This window comes from Podarcis muralis, chromosome 5, assembly GCF_964188315.1.
Source record: "Podarcis muralis chromosome 5, rPodMur119.hap1.1, whole genome shotgun sequence".
Lineage (NCBI taxonomy): Eukaryota > Metazoa > Chordata > Lepidosauria > Squamata > Lacertidae > Podarcis > Podarcis muralis.
Window position 1 is genome coordinate 2,465,961 of NC_135659.1, and position 18,268 is coordinate 2,484,228.

The 18,268-nt window shown below is 44.1% G+C and overlaps 1 protein-coding gene across 3 annotated transcripts in view; it reads right to left on the reverse strand.

Annotated features, from left to right (window-relative positions):
* Positions 1-13,238, reverse strand: part of RGL1 (ral guanine nucleotide dissociation stimulator like 1) — a 137,371-nt gene extending 124,133 nt beyond the window's left edge. For 2 of the 3 annotated variants that reach the window (XM_028732209.2, XM_028732206.2), the window contains exon 1: positions 13,129-13,236. The gene's annotated coding sequence lies outside the window, so the exon portion shown is untranslated. Of the gene's footprint in view, positions 1-13,128 lie in introns of all 3 variants that reach the window. The other variant, XM_028732208.2, reaches the window with a different exon arrangement.
* Positions 13,239-18,268: the final 5,030 nt, after the last annotated feature.

Below are 18,268 nucleotides of genomic sequence, written 5' to 3' on the forward strand. Positions count from 1 at the left end.
CAATAAATTATACATTTTAGACAAATTTTTAACTTTAGAGTCCAACAACTCCGTTTCCAACTTAGTTTTTTCAGAAGCAAAATCATTTTTCTTATCTAATTTATACAATTCATTGATCTGGTGATAATGTAACCAATTTATTTTATCTTTAATTTGATCAAATGGTTTTAATTTAAATCCTTCTTTATCTTCCAATAACAAGTCTGAATATCTCAACCACTTGATTTCCATATTTAATTTTTTCTGGGCCTTTGCCTCCATCGGTGAAAGCCATCTGGGTGTCTTCCTTTCCAAAATATCTTGGTATTTTATCCAAACATCATATAGAGATTTCCTAATTACATGGTTTTTAAAGCCATTATGGGCCTTTACTTTGTCATACCATAAATATGCATGCCATCCAAACATATTATCAAATCCCTCCAAATCTAAAACATCTGTATCCTCTAGTTGTATCCATTCCTTAATCCAGCAGAGCGCTGCTGCTTCAAAATAGATCTTCAAATCTGGCAGGAATAATCACCCTCTTTCTTTTGAATCCATTAGTAGTTTATACTTAATTCTGGGGTTTTTTCCCTGCCAGATAAATCTAGATAAAACTTTCTGCCATTCTTTAAAACATTTCACACTGTCAATAATTGGGAGGGCTTGAAACAAAAACATCATCTTTGGCAATACATTCATTGATCACCAAAATCCAGCCCATTAATGACAATTTTAAATTCGACCAAATCTCCAGATCTCTCTTAATTTCATTCCATAATTTCTCATAGTTATCTTTATATAAGTTCAAATTTTCCCCCGACAACTTAACTCCCAGATATTTAACTTTTTTCACAAAGACAAGGCCCATCTTTTCTTGTAGTAATTTTCTTTCCTCGTTGTCCAGATTGTTCTCTAATACTTTGGTTTTGCTCTTGTTTAACTTATAGGCACCTATATTTCCATTGCTATATCAACATTTCAGGGACACAAAATCCCACAAATGTGAGCTATAGATAAATCTGGAAAGCACTCTCTTCTGAGTTTTAGACATTTGTTTTGAAAAATAAAATAATCAATTCCCTCACTTTCAGGGACTAATTATTTGTTTAAAAGAGTAAAATGTTTCTACAATTTTCTGTGATCTTATGCATGTTATAACAGCAGAGACAAAGCACCAATTTAAAACCCTCAAACCTATTCTGAGACCAAATGACTTTTATAACCATGTAAAATCCAAGTCTGTACCCAGATGCCTATGTCTGTCTCTTTTCCCTTCCTTTCAAAAAGACTTTACTGAGATAGAATTTCTATAAAACAATAAAGCTACAATCTTAGCAGATTATTTTTTTTAAAGGGATAATTGGATTTTAAAATGAGATAACAAAAACAGTCATGATCACATTACAATAGGACACAGTTTCTTTTTGAAAGGGCAAAAATCTTTTTTCAGGGAATAAGCAGATTAGCAAAGGACCAATTCTGATGTAATGTTTGGCTCACATGTCATGACTTCTTGAAGTGATCATGAACACAGACGATGCACAGCTAACTAACTTGCCAGAAGAATCCTCAAGAAAATTATAACCTATTTGTGAGCTGAGGGTCATAAATTACTTTTAATTTATGGTTTTCCCAGTAGTGATGTATGGAAGTGAGAGCTGGACCATCAAGAAGGCTGATTACCGAATAATTGATGCTTTTGAATTATGGTGCTGGAGGAGACTCTTGAGAGTTGCATGGACTGCAAGAAGATCAAACGTATCCATTCTTAAGAAAATCAGCCCTGAGTGCTTACTGGAAGGACAGGTCCTGAAGCTGAGGCTCCAAGACTTTGGCCACCTCGTGAGAAGAGAAGACTCCCTGGAAAAGACCCTGATGTTGGGAAAGATGGAGGGCACAAGGAGAAGGGGACGACAGAGGATGAGATGGTGGGACAGTGTTCTTGAAGCTACCAGCATGAGTTTGACCAGACTGCGGGAGGCAGTGGAAGACAGGAGTGCCTGGCGTGCTCTGGTCCACGGGGTCACAAAGAGTCGGACACGACTAAATGACTAAACAACAACAACAACAACAATATTTACTATCTCAGGTCTGACTGAAGGCTGATTTACTCATTATAAAATCTTTACCAAGAAAGGACTTTGTTGCATAAATTAATGGGTGATCTGTTTGAAGACTGTTGCACATGGGTTTGTTAAATTTGTTATGTGAATAAGTTTCAACACATGCATTCAAGAAGAAAGTGAAGAAATCATCAAAGTAAGAGTTCAGAGGTAGAGTCCTTACACTCTGAGACTTCAGTTTTGAATTTAATCCCACAGCAAGGCATTGCACTGAAAGAATACCCCTATGTGATTTGAAAAACAGATTCTATATATAATTAGTAGTACGAAATAATTCATTTCACACTATCAACATAACAGCTGCCAGTACATCAGGCACAAGCCTGCTTTAGATCAAGAATATATTCACCTGTTACTTTTCCCCCCAGCTGCAAAGTTGGATGCACATGTACTTTTAGCATTTGAATAGCGGCCTTTTCTGGAAGAGACACACAGATTGGGAAGCCGATAAAGCTAAGAAAACATCACTCCCTGCCATTCAACTATTGTACAGCATTGTGTAAATGTTTACAACACTCTTATATATACTCTGTGCAAGTATTATTTTGTAGTGGAAGGATACCAAGGAGTGAGGAACCCTAATACTAAACCTCTTTAATTTGTTAATTTGTTAGGATTGTCACAGTTCCCTCAGGAGGGTGGAGATATGGGAGGAAAGATAATGGGTTGTATCTAGTGTTTGTCCTAGTCAGAGTAGACCCACTGAAATTAAGGAACATGACTAACAATTCCATTAATTTCAATAGGCTTACTCTGAGTAAAACTTAGTTGTACACGACCCATTGTAAAGTGGGCCTGCACATGACCAGGCTTTTGTAGGAAGAACCCAGCAGATACCAAGGAAACCAGAGGGTGAGGGGAGATCGCTTACTATTCTGCTGCACAAGACTGACTAGCTCCTGTGATAAGATGCAATGACTTCAGAGAGCAAAGCAGAATAAAGCATAGCTTGGCCTGATGTAGAAAACGGCCAGTTTGGCAACTATTTCAGAGAAGGAATTCAGCTTATTGTTTTGTTCCACCAGCTGCTCCAAAACCATTTGCAAAGTTGCATGATCCATGTCCAACTCCGTCTCTGTTGAGAAGTAAAAGTCAGACAAAAATCTCTTTTTGCTTGCTGACACGCACACACAAGCCTGTTTCTGACTTTGTTATAAAATACTGAAAAGCATGAGTTTGGAATGAGTGGAATATTTCATTCCACTGCTTTCTAAGATAACATTCTTCTCTTCCAATGGGACTCCATGTATTTATTCACTCCAGTCCACTCTCTAAATAATAGTATTTGTTACTGAGATTTAATTTAAAAAATAGAAACCAGGCTACTTTTGCATTATCCTAGTGAATCTCTCTTGGGAAATAATGTTCACTGCTGAGCAATTCCTACTCAGCACTGAGTTGCAAAACTAAATAAATCAGCTGTGATGATTTCTCTTTTACCATTCAAGCTTGGTGGCTCAGTTCTTCAGAGCCAAGACATACTTCCCCACCCTCCTGAGCAAAGCGGGATAAATGGCACCCTTAGCCCCAATTATTATATACCAGGACAGTGTCTACAGCAGGATGGGAAACATGTCCAGCTCCCACCAGCCCCAGGAAGCATGGCCAATGGACAGGGATGGTGGGGACTCAGGTCCAAAAGCCTCGGCAGTAGTTTCCCCACCCTGCCTCAGAGTGTAACTTTAGCACGAGACAAGGAGATAAAGTGCCGAAATCCGACTACTTTTATAGATTGTTGCATTCGCCCATTCCTTGGAGAAGTTCCATGGTCCAGAACATACTCAGGTTTGGTTCCCTCCAGAAGGAGCTCACTGGGTGCTAACTGGCCTTTTGCAATTTCTGCAGATACAGGCTGAGTATAGGTGGAACTGCAGCTTAAAAGAGAGCTGAAAGCCCACTGCCCTCACATCAGATCTCCAGGAAGATAGCCAGCACCCTAAGAAGCGTACAGAGCCAAAGCTCAGTGATCCATGTATTTTTACTACTGTTGCACGCCACCCTACTCTCCAAGCGGTGCAAGATTACGGGGGCTTACACAGGGTTCGTGTTTCCTACTGGAAATGAGGCACAGTGGAGACTGTGGTGTCTTCGTGATATATGGTTTATTTACACATATATGTGCTCCAACCCTCTCTCCAGCTTGCTGCCTTTATTAGCCTGCAACATTTTTTCTTCTAGGTCACATCACAGCCAACCCTAAAAAAAAACTCTACCTCAAACTCTGCCTTTGTCTTCTAACTAACTCTGAGTCTGGCCCAGAATCTGTACTTTCTTAATGGCAGATTACCTTTCCTTTGTTCTCTTAATGGCCCATCTCCTAGACCATCTCCTGAGCATGGTACACTGGGTCCAGGGATTAAGGGTCTGGCATCCAGTTTAACTCTCTAAGCCTTGTTTCAATTCTGACACCTACCGGACACAGGAATGTAGGGGAGTCTGGCACTCACAAACACTATGCATCTAACTAGAGACTTATACACGTGGTATTTTTGCATTTTACTAGCTCCTGGTCCTCCAGAACCTCAGTCCCAAGATACTCTACCAAAGCTATGCTCCTCTCCTCAAGCCATCCCAGTCCTACTCCACTCTTTTGCCTGACTACAAAGTGTCCTTGAACTGCAGTCATGTCTCTTGCTGGCCTTGAGAGATAGGGCTTTGTGGAAGCCTCTGGCTTTTGCATGGCTGGAATGCAGCTTACTACAAGTGGTGGCCATTTTAGGTGCATTCAAATGACACACAAACACGGACATACAGGTCCTTTTGGAACTGGAAAAGGGAAGGATGGGGGCAGTACAGGGTGAGGTAACATGTTCCACCAACATGCACAGGGGCCAGGAACGGAACCCCCACACAAAATGGTGGTCATTTGTATACTAAAGTGTTACATTTCTTGTTCCACTCAGTTTTGCTTCTCCCCCCCTCCCCCACCTAAAAGTTGATTGTGACAGAATGTGGCCTTTGAGGTGAAACCCGTTCCCTGTCACTGCTTTAGAGCTATTTTTGGATATTAATTGGCCTGTTGGTAAGCTTTTGTGATAATTTTTTTTGAAAAATTCTATCTTTAATTCATGCTGGCTAAGGAGAACATTTTATTACATTGCTGGCATCATTTAAGCACCACCGCACTATATACACAAGAGTATATAGTATGTAGAGAGCCAAAATATGAACTCATGATATTCTGATTGAGGCAGACCATGATGAGGCCTTGGTTTTGGAATGTGTGAGATACTTTTCTTTCTCCTTTCTTTTAAGTCTTGACAGATAAAATAACCCAGCAACTACTAAATGTGTCCTGGGAAAATCTGGCATAGCTAATAATAATTGGGTTCATACAAGGATAAAATAAATCATATTTTGCTTACGACATTCTTAGCTGTCCAAAGCTCCAAGTTCTACATCTGTCACTATTCTTTTTATTTAAGTCTTCCTTTCACAGCAGCCTCATTCATTACATGTCCCATCCTAACTCCAACACACATGCACACAAAGTCTGGCAAGGCTATGGCAAACGGGAGGAGCTATAAGACTTTCAAGACTGGGCCCAAAGGTGCAGGCCTACAGTCCTTGTTGCCACACACAGGTCATGTGTGAAAAGGTCTCCTGCAGCTTGAGAAGCCAGAAGGCAGAATATTCCATCCGCCACATTCCACAGCAATACAGACAGGGTGAAATATACTCGGAGTCGCAAAGTGATTTCATGCTCTTTATTCAGCTCATAGTGGTGAGGAGGAATGAATGAATGTCCCCTCAGTATCTGCTTTATATACATTATTTACACAATGGGCTGCACATGATTGGCTAATTCCGGAATTCTACTGTAAGCCAATCAGGTTGTGGATTCACTTCTATCTGGAGCATGATTGGGTAGTTCCTGCCAACCAATCATACTGCTGCATTGTTCTAGGACCAATCAGACTGCTGCATTCTGAAGCCTATTGTTCTAGGACCAATCAGACTGCTGCCTTTTGGATCCTATTGTTCTAGGACCAATCAGACTGCTGCAGTTTGGATCCTATTCAACTCAGTACATAACACCCCTCCCCTCTAAGTTCCAGTCCTGCCCGGGAGGTCGCATTCATAGTCCTTGAGGTACGCCGGCGGCCTACGTGTGCGTTGCGGCCTGGGGTGTTCCCTGGTCCGAGGTTCAGGTTCTGGCTCGTGTTCCAAGGATGCTGGCTGTGATGGGGCTGTTTGGTCTGGCGCAACCGGCTCGCTCAGTCGTGGTTCTGGTTCCGATGTCCTTTCGGCCTCGCAGGTCCTCTCTGTATTTACTGATTCTGCCTCTCCTGCTGGCCCCTCGTGCTCTATGGGCCTCACTGCCCCTCTGTTCCCTTGGGACTCCTCTGCCCTTTCCTCCTCCTGGTTTTCTCCCGGGAATCGTCGCCGTATCTGGTCGCAGTGGCGACGCCAGCATTGCCCCCCATCCGTTAGCACCTCATACGACACGGGGCCAGTGACCCTGGTGACTGTGGCGGGTACCCATGCTGGGCCTGCCCCAAAATTCTTTGCATACACTGGGTCCTGGGCCTCGAAGGTCCGGGGGTTCCTGCCTTCCCCCACCACTACCTCATCCTGAGCTCTATCGGGGTGAAGGCGGTCCAATCTGATTGCAAGGCGCCGACCCATTAGTAGTTCAGCGGGGCTCCGGCCAGTCGTTGAGCTGGGGGTGCTGTGCTGTGCTAGAAGGAATGTGGCAAGGCGGTACTCCCAATCCCCTTGCATCATGCGGCGAAGGGTGTCCTTGGTGGTCCGCACCATGCGTTCTGCTTGGCCATTGGTGGCAGGGTGGAATGGTGCTGAACGGATGTGGCGGATGGCGTTCTGCGCTGTGAAGGTTTGGAATTCTCCTGACGTGAATGCAGTCCCGTTGTCTGAGACGAGAGTGTCAGGGAGCCCGTGGGTTGCAAACAGCCTGCGTAGTACCCGGATGGCTGCGGACGTAGAAGTGGACGGTACCAGTGCGACTTCCAGCCATTTGGTGTAGGAGTCCACCACTATGAAGAATGTTTTCCCCTGAAAGGGGCCCTTGACCTCCAGCAAGTCCAGTTGCCGCGTCCGCCCTCGGTATTGCACCCTGAAGGTCCCCACCCCCATTGTGGGGACCTTGCGTTTCTGGAAGTCCCGGAGGGTGAATGGGGCCGGCCTGAGTTTGGGACCCCCAGTAGGACACAGTTTCCTTAAGGTCCTTGCCGAGATTATGGATAGAGTTGAACCCGTGTCAAGCTCCATGCGGCATGGGGCCCCCTCTATCTGTACCTCTACATAAATTTTCTCTACGTTGGGGTGGGGCAACTGGTATACCTGGAAGTCCGTGAGCTCTGTCGAGTTGCCTTGGTGCGTTGGGGCCTGGGACCTGGGGCTCTTGGATTGGTCATCTGATGCCTGGCGTCGGGTGGGCCGAGCCCGACACACCCAGGCGATGTGCCCCAATTTTCTGCACTGCCTGCACTCTGCGTTGCGGAAACGGCAGGTCCTCCTCTCGTGACTTTCTCCACAGCTTGCACAGTTCCCTCCTTCTCGTCGAGGCCGCTGTGGTGTGTGGGCTGCTTGAGTGCGCTGCTGTACTCGGTGCACCTCCTCCCTGTTGGATCCTGAGTCGTCGGTGATGTCTTCGTGGTGGACCCTCGGTTGGGACGGCTGGCTCAGCCGTGCCTCTTGCGTGGACCTCTCGGCAGCTTCCGTTGCCAGGGCCTCCTCCAGAGCGACCTGGAACGTTAGGTCCTTCTTAGCGTAGAGGCGTCGTTGAAGCTTCTCATCCTTCAGGCCACTGACGAGGCGGTCACGAAGCATGTTCTCCAGCTCTGAGAAGTTGCAGAACCGGGCGGCTTGGCGGAGAGAGGTCACAAACCCAGTTATGGTGTCCCCAGGGGCTTGCCGCTTTGCGTAGAAGGCATTTCGACGAGCCACCACTGAGGGCTGTGGCGAAAAGTGCCCCTTCAGCTGTTCCATTATTGTTTTGTATGGAACAGTAGCAACGTCTTCAGGCGCAAGGAGAGCCCGGGCGATTTCAAACGTCTCCTCTCCGCAGACGCTGAAGAATATCGCCCTCTTCTTGGCGTCTTCTTCGTCGGTGACCCCTTTGGCTTCTAGGAGGAAGGTGAAACGGGAGGCGTACGCTTCCCAGTCTCCAGATGCTGGGTTGAATGGCGAGAAGCTGTTGTCGGTTGCCATTCTGAGTTCCTTGTGTCCCGGAGCTGAAGCCTGGATACACGGTGCGAGGCAGCGGTGCGGCAGGTGGCGGTGCTGCGGTGCTGTGTGTGGCAGTCAGCTCAGCGGGATCCCATCCTCGTCGCCAGTGAAATATACTCGGAGTCGCAAAGTGATTTCATGCTCTTTATTCAGCTCATAGTGGTGAGGAGGAATGAATGAATGTCCCCTCAGTATCTGCTTTATATACATTATTTACACAATGGGCTGCACATTATTGGCTAATTCCGGAATTCTACTGTAAGCCAATCAGGTTGTGGATTCACTTCTATCTGGAGCATGATTGGGTAGTTCCTGCCAACCAATCATACTGCTGCATTGTTCTAGGACCAATCAGACTGCTGCATTCTGAAGCCTATTGTTCTAGGACCAATCAGACTGCTGCCTTTTGGATCCTATTGTTCTAGGACCAATCAGACTGCTGCAGTTTGGATCCTATTCAACTCAGTACATAACACAGGGAGACACTGTTACCAGTTCTGCTACCAAGTTTGTGCATGCACGCTTATGCTTAAATATACATGAGAGATAAAAGGAGCCAGTTAGATGGTGGCAACATCTGTCAAAATCTTAGCTGAGGATCAAACAGCGACAGACAACAGACATACAGCAGGCATCCTAAGCTACCTTTGAAACTGCCTTTCTGAATCACAAGGTATTCCTAATAGCTGATGAGAAATCCAGAGCCTGTCTTTTTTAAAGTATTTCACATACAGCAATTAGGCTCTTCTTAAAAAGAAAAGGAAAGGGGGGGGGGGCTTTCTCTTGTACAACCCAAGTGAAGCATTTACGTTCTGTTCTTTTTTTAAGAAGCAAATCTGCATTCATTTCATTTATAACAGCACATGTTTTTGCACTGTGCTTTTTCCATAGGCGTTCCTTCAGATACTTTAGACAGAGCAACAACTGCATCCAGATGTCTTTGGCTTCTTGCACACAACAAGCCATGTCAACAGCCCCACTCTGTGCATATGCCCAGACCTGGAAGTTACTGACTGAACTGTTAGCACTGCTTGCACCTCTTTGGCACTCTTTATCAAAGAAGCAGAAAGCTACATCAGAAAATAAACTAGGCTTTCCATACATCCGGAAACTTCCGGACATGCCAGGAAATTGGACTCCTAAAATGGTGCCCTGAGGGAAAATTTGAATTTTAAGAGATGTCAGAAATTTCCCATATGTATTTTCTGCTGAGCAGTGAAAGGAATGCCCCCCTCCTTACGTGGGAGACCCAAAGTGCACTAGCGCCCCCCACCTCCCCCCGCGCTGCAGCCCCAACTGAGGAGGAGGGGAGCGTGGAGGACAGTGGAAAGAGGGTGAGAGAAGGCCCAAGCGCCTGCCAGCCACCTAGAGAGGAAAATAAAGACAACTCGGTTATCCTCCCCCCACCTTCCTCCCCCCTTGAGAGCCGCTGCGTTACCTTCTCAAAGAAGGACAGTAGCTCCCCTTTCCAGGACGCAGAGCCTGTGGCCACTTGCTCAGGAGCAGGTCCAAAGGAACTTACCTCCTCAGTCCCACCCCCTCCCCCCTGGTGGGAAAGAATGAAAATAAAATAAATAAATAAATAAATAAATAAATAAAGTTGAAGTTGAAAAATTTCAGGTTCAACAATTTTGGGGGTGTCAGGAATGTTACTTTTGGAAATATGGCAAGCCTAAATAAACCTCTGAAACAGAACAATGAGATGGGGGGGGGGTGGAGACAGCAAAACTGACACTCTACAAGACATGGGTTAGCTTGTGACTCTCCTATTGATATGTATTGCACAAGCCCCCGTCCACCTTGGTGCAACCATCTTTCCTTAATGCAAAAACAAAACAAAAAATTGAAAAATAAATGAAAGAAACAATTAAATGCTTCCATGAGCTCATAGTACCCATCAACAGAGGGTGGCTGTTACATCCACCACAATTCCCTGCTTTGGCATTCCTTCCTTCTAATTGGACTCTGTGAGCACAGATAATTTTGTTGCATCTATGCATGAGATGTGATGGAATCCTTTGTCTACTCTCCAGCAAGAGAAATAAGGAACTGTTAGCTCTAAAAGGAGGCTGCTTGATGTTTCTCTGCAAGAGTGACTACAGTAGTCCCTCGGGTTAAGAACTTAATTCATTCTAGAGGTTCGTTCTTAACCTGAAACTGTTCTTAACCTGAGGTACCACTTTAGCTAATGGGGCCTCCTGCTTCTGCCGCGCCCCCAGAGCACGATTTCTGTTCTCATCCTGAAGCAAAGTTCTTAACCCGAGGTACTATTTCTGGGTTAGCGGAGTCTGTAACCTGAAGCGTATGTAGCCTGAAGCATATGTAACCCAAGGTACCACTGTATTCTAGGGTTTTCTCCTTCTGTTGGAAGGCACAACCAGAACTGTGAATTGCAGGGACAGGAAGTGAGCTATTCTCAAGGCTTATACTTTTAACCTCTAAAACTGTTTGGGTGTAAGAGTAAAATGTGGCTCAAATTTTAAGAAAATAAAATTTCTTCAGCTATTTGGAAATTCTGGGACACACTGCCCACAGTGCAATCCTATCATCAGCTTATGTCAGCTGGATAAGGCTAGGATTCAGGGATAAGGCTAGGATTCATTAGCCAGAAAGAAGCACCTGCCTTAAGCAGCAATTGCTGTGGAGGCAGAAAGCAATGGCAAGGGATTGGAGGACAAAGCTCTGTGTTGCGTGGTCCATTTCCTCTAAGCTTAGCCTGCTGTCCTCAGATGCAGTGGAAGATTCAACTGCCAGTCCAGTCAGCTTTTGTTCATAAAATGGGTGGGAGGGAGCGCGCCATCTTGTCTTCTCAGTTAGCAAAATGTCTTCAGCCAGCCCAGATAGGATTGCAACTAAATCTGATCCACTGGCATAGCTCAAAATTATGGTGGTGATGATATTACCCTAGCATTGGTTTATGATGGCACGAGTACTACACCAATCATAATTAGGTAGGGGGGAAAGGCAAGTAGAGTGCCAAACTAAAGGAATTGTGGGGAGAGACTGAGCTGGATTGAGACCTTGGCAGGCAAAGGAGTAAGGTTTTAAACCTATGCCCCTTGCTGCGACCCCAGTCTATTTGTCCTGGAAGGAAAGCTTCCATTGGGGAAGGATCATGAATATCACCATAGACTACATCGGCAACTTGGTGATAGCAAACCTTGGTGAAAGGTCACTCAGCAATTTGTACTTTCCACCAACAGCCAAGGATGAAAAGGAAGATGGATAACACCTGTGTACTGAAGCAGCGTACCTGTCTGCAGAGTCCCAAGACACAGGAGGAACTTAAGCTTCACTCCTGCAAATGGGGTTGCACAGATGAGTCACCCTACACAGGTAAGTGGGAGGGAGAAGGCTCCTGAGCATCTTTCAACCCTCCCCACTAAGCACCCCAAGAAAATAAATGGGTATACACAGCACTCAGTCCATTGCCAAAGCATGTCTCATCCTCCCCTTGCATTGGGGAACCATGTGTGCTAGCTAAGCAACTCTCGCTTGCTCAGCAGGTAGGAGCGGTGGTTTGCCAGCACCTAAACCCAAGCAAACCCTTACTACGCACTTGGATCTAAGGCTGAAACAGCCAGAAGTGCCGCTGACATTGGCAAGTGAGAACAACAACTCAATGCAAGACCATTCCTATGAGGACTCGATCTGCCATCAAACCTCGAATTATGATCCTTAGACGAAGGGTGGTACATAAATTAAATAAATAATTAAATAAATAATAAGTGAGCCAGCCTTTCTAATTTCCTAGCCCTGGTTAGAAGGGTTTGACAGCTGCACAAGCAAAAAACAAAACAAAACAAAATGCAATGCTGTGAGGAATATGTTGAGGAGCATATAATGTGTTTCATAGCCAGTTTAATCTTAAAGGAAAGTTAATAAAACATAATTAGGAAATAATAGTACTCATATATGAACTGCAGAAGTCTCCTATTCCAGGCACTCTATTTGTCCCATCTGAACTCCAACAGACTGGGGAGGTTTTGGTTTCAAATTTCATTGGAAGGTGGCATCTCTTGAGGAGGTAAACTAAGAACTTCATGCCCCTTCCCAGCATTCTGCTGCAAGACCAGCTCTGGGGAGGAGCCCAAAGAGCAAAGCAAGTGCAATTGGTGTGAACAGGGAATGCATTATTATTGGGTGGTATCAGTCATGGAAAATAATTTCACTGGGTCTACTCTGAGTAAAATTTAGATGACTGCCTATTTGTTGTTGTTGTTAAGAAGAAATTACACAAATAAAGCCAGCAGCAAAATAACTAGATTTCAGCACCAAACCAAGCACTTGACAGTGTAACAAGCCAGACATATCTGTGATGCGGAGAATATCAAGGTCCTCATGAGAAAATATAAGCCAACTGGGTAGGATCCCTCAGAGCAGAGTGAACTTTGATGCACCCTGAATGAAACAAATACATGCCTGTCCACCCCGTGTGATGCAAGCACACATTGGCACACAAAAGGATTAAGATGTATTCCCTGCAGACGCAAACCATGGAAAGCATCCAGCTATCTAATTATGCTTTTCCTTTCCTTATCTCCTGAGCTGTCAGGAACCCACGGCTCTGCAGCATATCCTTTGTGTCCCTACCCCATCCATCCTCTTTATGCAGTTCAGCATATTGCTCTGTGCATGCAACAAAACAAAAACTATGCATCTGTTAAAATAATCATCAGGATGCACTGCATTGCAAACGGAGCCATGTCTCTCCACACTGTAACAGCCTGGAAGGAATTAAAACTGCATATTTGGTAGATTATTGCAACAAGAATGTTATCTCTATATAGTCATACAAACACACAGAAAATGGAATCAAGCTACTCACAGAGAGAACCACAGGGAAGGTCTCCATTTCCTCGATTTCATCTGACTGCATTCAAAGCCAGGGCTGCAGCAAGCCAGAGCAGCAAGCTAGCAACCCTTAAGACTCACATCCGCAGTACCTTAGCCAGGAGGAAGAGGGGAAGGACTGGGGATCCTCTTGCCTTGGGGGCATCATCTGACCAGGTAGAGCGCTGTACAGACCAGAGATTTATCAAGGATAACTGAAGCATCTGACATTGGGTTCTACCAGCAAATAGCCAAGGATGAAATCAGACACAGGTTACTGATCTGTTCTTGGAGACTCAAGGGAAGAAATCTATGCCACACAGAGCATGAAAGAAACAGCATAAAATTCTGTTCTTCGTATAAATCCAGCTTTATGACATTTAGAGAACTTGCATGAAGAGATCCTAGTTCATGTGCCAGGGTTTTGTGGATTTTTTGGGTGGTGATAGAATGGTTCGATTTTTTTACCCTTCTGGTTTTTAAATAAATCCTTTAGAAATTTTTTTAAAGAAAGGAATAGAAATTTAAAATTATAAACACTGACAAATAAAAATATCTAAAACAAGTTATTAAAATATGAATAATAAACGAAACATGATAACATCAAGAAACAATTCAAAGAGCAAAGCAGACAAAAAGCATATTTTCAGAAAAACCTGCTGGAAAAGAAAGCACTCACCTGCTCGCCAAAAGGTGAGCAGTAGTAGGGATGAGTAGGGCATTCAACTGTCCTAGTGCCACCACAGAAAAATAAAATATTGTCCCTTATGTGAATGACAAAGACCATGGCTTTCAGAAATGATATCAGTCAATCAAATTCATATGGATACAGATGATTGTTGAGATACTCTGATCCAGGCCATCTAGGGTTTTAACACTTTCAGTTAAGCCTGGAAATGAACTAACAAACACTGCAGATGGTATAATACTGCAATTATACATTTCAACCTGCCAGACTGAGTTAGCATTCTGTCAGTCACACTCTGGTCCAACTCAAGCTTCCAAACGATTTTCAGAGGCATCCCCACACAGAGAGCATTTCAGCAATCCAACACGGAAATTATTATTCCAGTCTTAAAGTCAGCTGCACATCAGTTTTTGATTTATTTCTAAAAAGTGCATGAAAATGTGAAAGAAGTTTTGTGTGCATTTCACCTAATATACATATTTCTGCAAGTTTCTCCCTGATGTAATGCATTTTTGTACTCTTTTCACAAAGAGAAGTATTTTAACATGTGCGCTTTCCCTGCATGCATGCTTCTACATATGTTTTTTTTGGGGGGGGGGGGCTGGAGAACTGCGCTCCAAATTTTGGAGAAGTGAGAATCTATAAAAGGCAGCTGCATACTGGTATGACAGGTATGAATTAGGTAGGTTCACAGTCAAATGTAAGCTGAATAAATCCCACATCTCCATTTCTAGCTGAAGGTTTCCTCTTCCTGGTTCTGCTGCAGGTGGACCAGGTAAGGACAAGCAGTCAGTTGCCTCTGGGTATGCACCTACTCAACTGGTTGACAGACAGCGACAGAGGCATGGCCTGGCAAGGAAACCAGGTCATTTAAAAAGCTTGTTGAGAGAGAAAATGAGGAAGGCAGAAAAGGAGAAGAAGAAGAAGAAGAAGAAGAAGAAGAAGAAGAAGAAGAAGAAGAAGAAGAGAAGAAGAAGAAGAAGAGAAGAAGAAGAAGAAGAGGAGGAGGAGGAGGAGTTTGGATTTGATATCCCGCCTTTCACTCCCCTTCAGGAGTCTCAAAGCGGCTGACATTCCCCTTTCCCTTCCTCCCCCACAACAAACACTCTGTGAGGTGAGTGGGGCTGAGAGACTTCAGAGAAGTGTGACTGGCCCAAGGTCACCCAGCAGCTGCATGTGGAGGAGCGGAGGCGCAAACCCGGTTCCCCAGATTATGAGACTACCACTCTTAACCACTACACCACACTTCTTCAAGTAGAAGCCATACAGAAGGAAGGAGAGCCAGGGCTCCATGCTGCTAGGCTCAGTATGAAGCCAAGAGAAGCAAGGAAGCAGCGCCACTCCACTGGGGCTTCTCTCTCAATTGTCACAAGAGCAGGAGGAGAGCAAAGGCACTTTCTACTCTGCTGAAGGGCCGTTTCTATTGGGCTCATCCTCTCCCTAAAGTGTTTCCATTCCAAAAAGTCATTATAAACTGGTTTATATTATGAACTTTATATTATGGTTTATATTATGGTTTATATTATGAACATTATGAACTGGTTAGCAGAAGAGGTTTGTCTGCCTCTTCCCTGCTCATCCTTTTTTGCTTTTGCACCATGTCTTTTACATTGTAAATCTTGGTTTTATTGATCTTAATATAAGCCCCTTCATGGATCACTGCCTTGCTGTGGCGAAGGGGCTTGAATAACTCAGAGAAGCTATGAGCTATGCCATGCAGGGCCACCCAAGATGAACAGGTCATAGTGGAGAGTTTTGACCAAACGTGATCCACCTGGAGCAGGAACCGGCAAGCCACTCCAGTATTCCTGCCAAGAAAACTCCATGGACAAAGACAACAGGCATATAAAAGTTATGATGCTGGAAGATGAGCCCCTCAGGTCGGAAGGCGTCCAACATGCTACTGGGGAAGAGCGGAGGGCAAGTACAAGTAGATCCAGAGCTGATGAAGTGGCTGGGCCAAAGCCGAAAGGACACTCAGTTGCGGATATGCCTGGAAGCAAAAGGAAAGTCCAATGCTGTAAAGAAAAATATTGCATAGGAACCTGGAATGTAAGAACCATGAACCTGGGTAATTTGGAGGTGGTCAAAAAAGAAATGGCAAGAATAAATATTGACATCCTGGGCATCAGTGAACTAAAATGGACGGGAATGGGCGAATTCAGTTCAGATGACCATCACATCTACTACTGTGGGCAAGAATCCCGTAAAAGAAATGGAGTGGCCCTCATAGTCAACAAAAGAGTGGCAAAAGCTGTACTGGGATGCAATCTCAAAAATGATAGAATGATCTCGATACGAATCCAAGGCAGACCTTTTAACATCCCAGTAATCCAAGTTTATGCACCAACCACTGGTGCTGAAGAAACTGAAATTGACCAATTCTATGAAGACTTACCACACCTTCTAGAAATGACACCAAAGAAGGATGTTCTTCTCATTCTAGGGGATTGGAATGCTAAAGTAGGGAGTCAAGAGATAAAAGGAACAACTGGCAAGTTTGGCCTTGAGATCAAAACGAAGCAGGGCAAAGGCTAATAGAGTTCTGCCAAGAGAACAAGCTGGTCATCACAAACAAACAGCAAACCCACACATAGAGCCTCAAGGCAACAGCTCTCTCACCTGCTGCTGCTCCCCAGCAACTGGTATGGAACTTCCATATAACCAACAAAATCAAAATATCTACCCTCCATGAATTAATTTGCCTTTTAAAGGCACATAAACTCATAGCTGTTATATCATAGAGTGGCAGTGGATTTCATAGATCATGCATTGTAGACTTGAATTTATAGTTTTATTTGTTATCACCTTGCACACTATGGTTGAACGTTCATCAACATATTGATAGTAGCCCCACTCCAAATCTCCAGATAACATTTCTGGGCTTTTTATTATTGTTTTTGTATTACTGGTGTATTTTTGTTTCTAGCTATTATATTGATATTTACTTAAATGTTTTGGTGGGGTTTTTTGTTCTCTTGTTATGATTTGAGCTCAGTTTTGCTGCTTGAAAAGCAGGATACAAATATGAAATCAAATAAAAATAAATAAAATGAAAGCTATTGTTACAAATGCTGGGAGAATATCAACCACATGCCGTAAACAGACGTTGGAATTTGCAAACTCTCTCACAAAATCCAGAGTAAAGAGCTTTGTGCTGCACGATTTATGATGCCTTAGTCTTCCAAGAACAAAGTTGTTACATTTGGCCTGAAAGTAGGACACTGACAAATTATGTAACAAATAACCAATCATCCCAACAATAACATGTTTATGCTCTGCAATTCCTATTGTAAACAGGCATGAAGGAGTCCAATAAAAACGCTGTAGATGAATTAGGAAACTACCAAATTCAAAACTGATTTTTCATCATGTAAACTAGCTTATATGGATCCCAATATTTATAGTCTTAAGTAACAGTAAACTATTGTACCTACAATTCCAGATACTGCTGCTTGGTACTGTAGAGGAAAAAGAGGCATATTGTGTACAGAATGAAGCAAGGCCAGCTGTACTCAAACTATGATCCAAGGACCACCAGGATGAAAATAGCAGTAAAATGCTGGTGTGTCCTAGGTTAGCAATCTACCTAACAGAAATCCCACTGAACTCAATGGAACTTACTTCTGAGCAGGCGTGTTAAAGTCACAAGCCTCTGTCTTCAGCACCACAAACATCTGTAACTGTAATGTCAAAGGAACACCCAGCTGCTTGCACTCACAGAGAAGCATCCATTACTCCCCCAGTGCCCACCCCCCCTAATACTCTTAAGAGGGTCTCTTCTCCATTCTTCAGAGAGTGGCTGGAAGTAGGAAGGCATAAAAAGTCCTCTTTTCCTTCCTTTCTGCAGTTTTAATCTGAATTCTTAGGCGCAGTACTGCACCCAGAGCTCAGAAACTGCTCGCGCTAAGGAAATTCCCTGTTGCAAAATGTGCCTAGAACAACACTGTTTCAAACACTGAACTCCCTGGATCCATACAGTCATTCCATCCTGGCTAGATCTTATAAGCCATGAGCAGCAATGGTCAAGAACGTGTGGTGAGCACCCTGCAAGCACCCTGTTGTATCCCCAGGCAGCAAAAGCATAAAAATAAATAAAAAATGATTCCACAAGATGTTACTAGATGGTAACCTTAACAGGAGGGGTGGGGCAGGCACTTGTCTATCCCCCTCCATAACTGGTCCCAGAGCCAGCAAGACTTTGGTAGAATCATAGAATAATAGAGTTGGAAGGGATCCCAAGGGTCATCTAGTCCAACCCCCTGCAATGCAGGAATCTCAGCTAAAGCATCCAGGACAGATGGCCATCCAAGCTCTGCTTTAAAACCTCCAAGGAAGGAGAGCCCACAACCTCCCGAAAGAGACAGTTCCACTGTCAAACAGCTCCTACTGTCAGAAAGTTCTTCCTGATGTTTAGTCAGAATCTCCTTTCTTATAACTTGAAGCC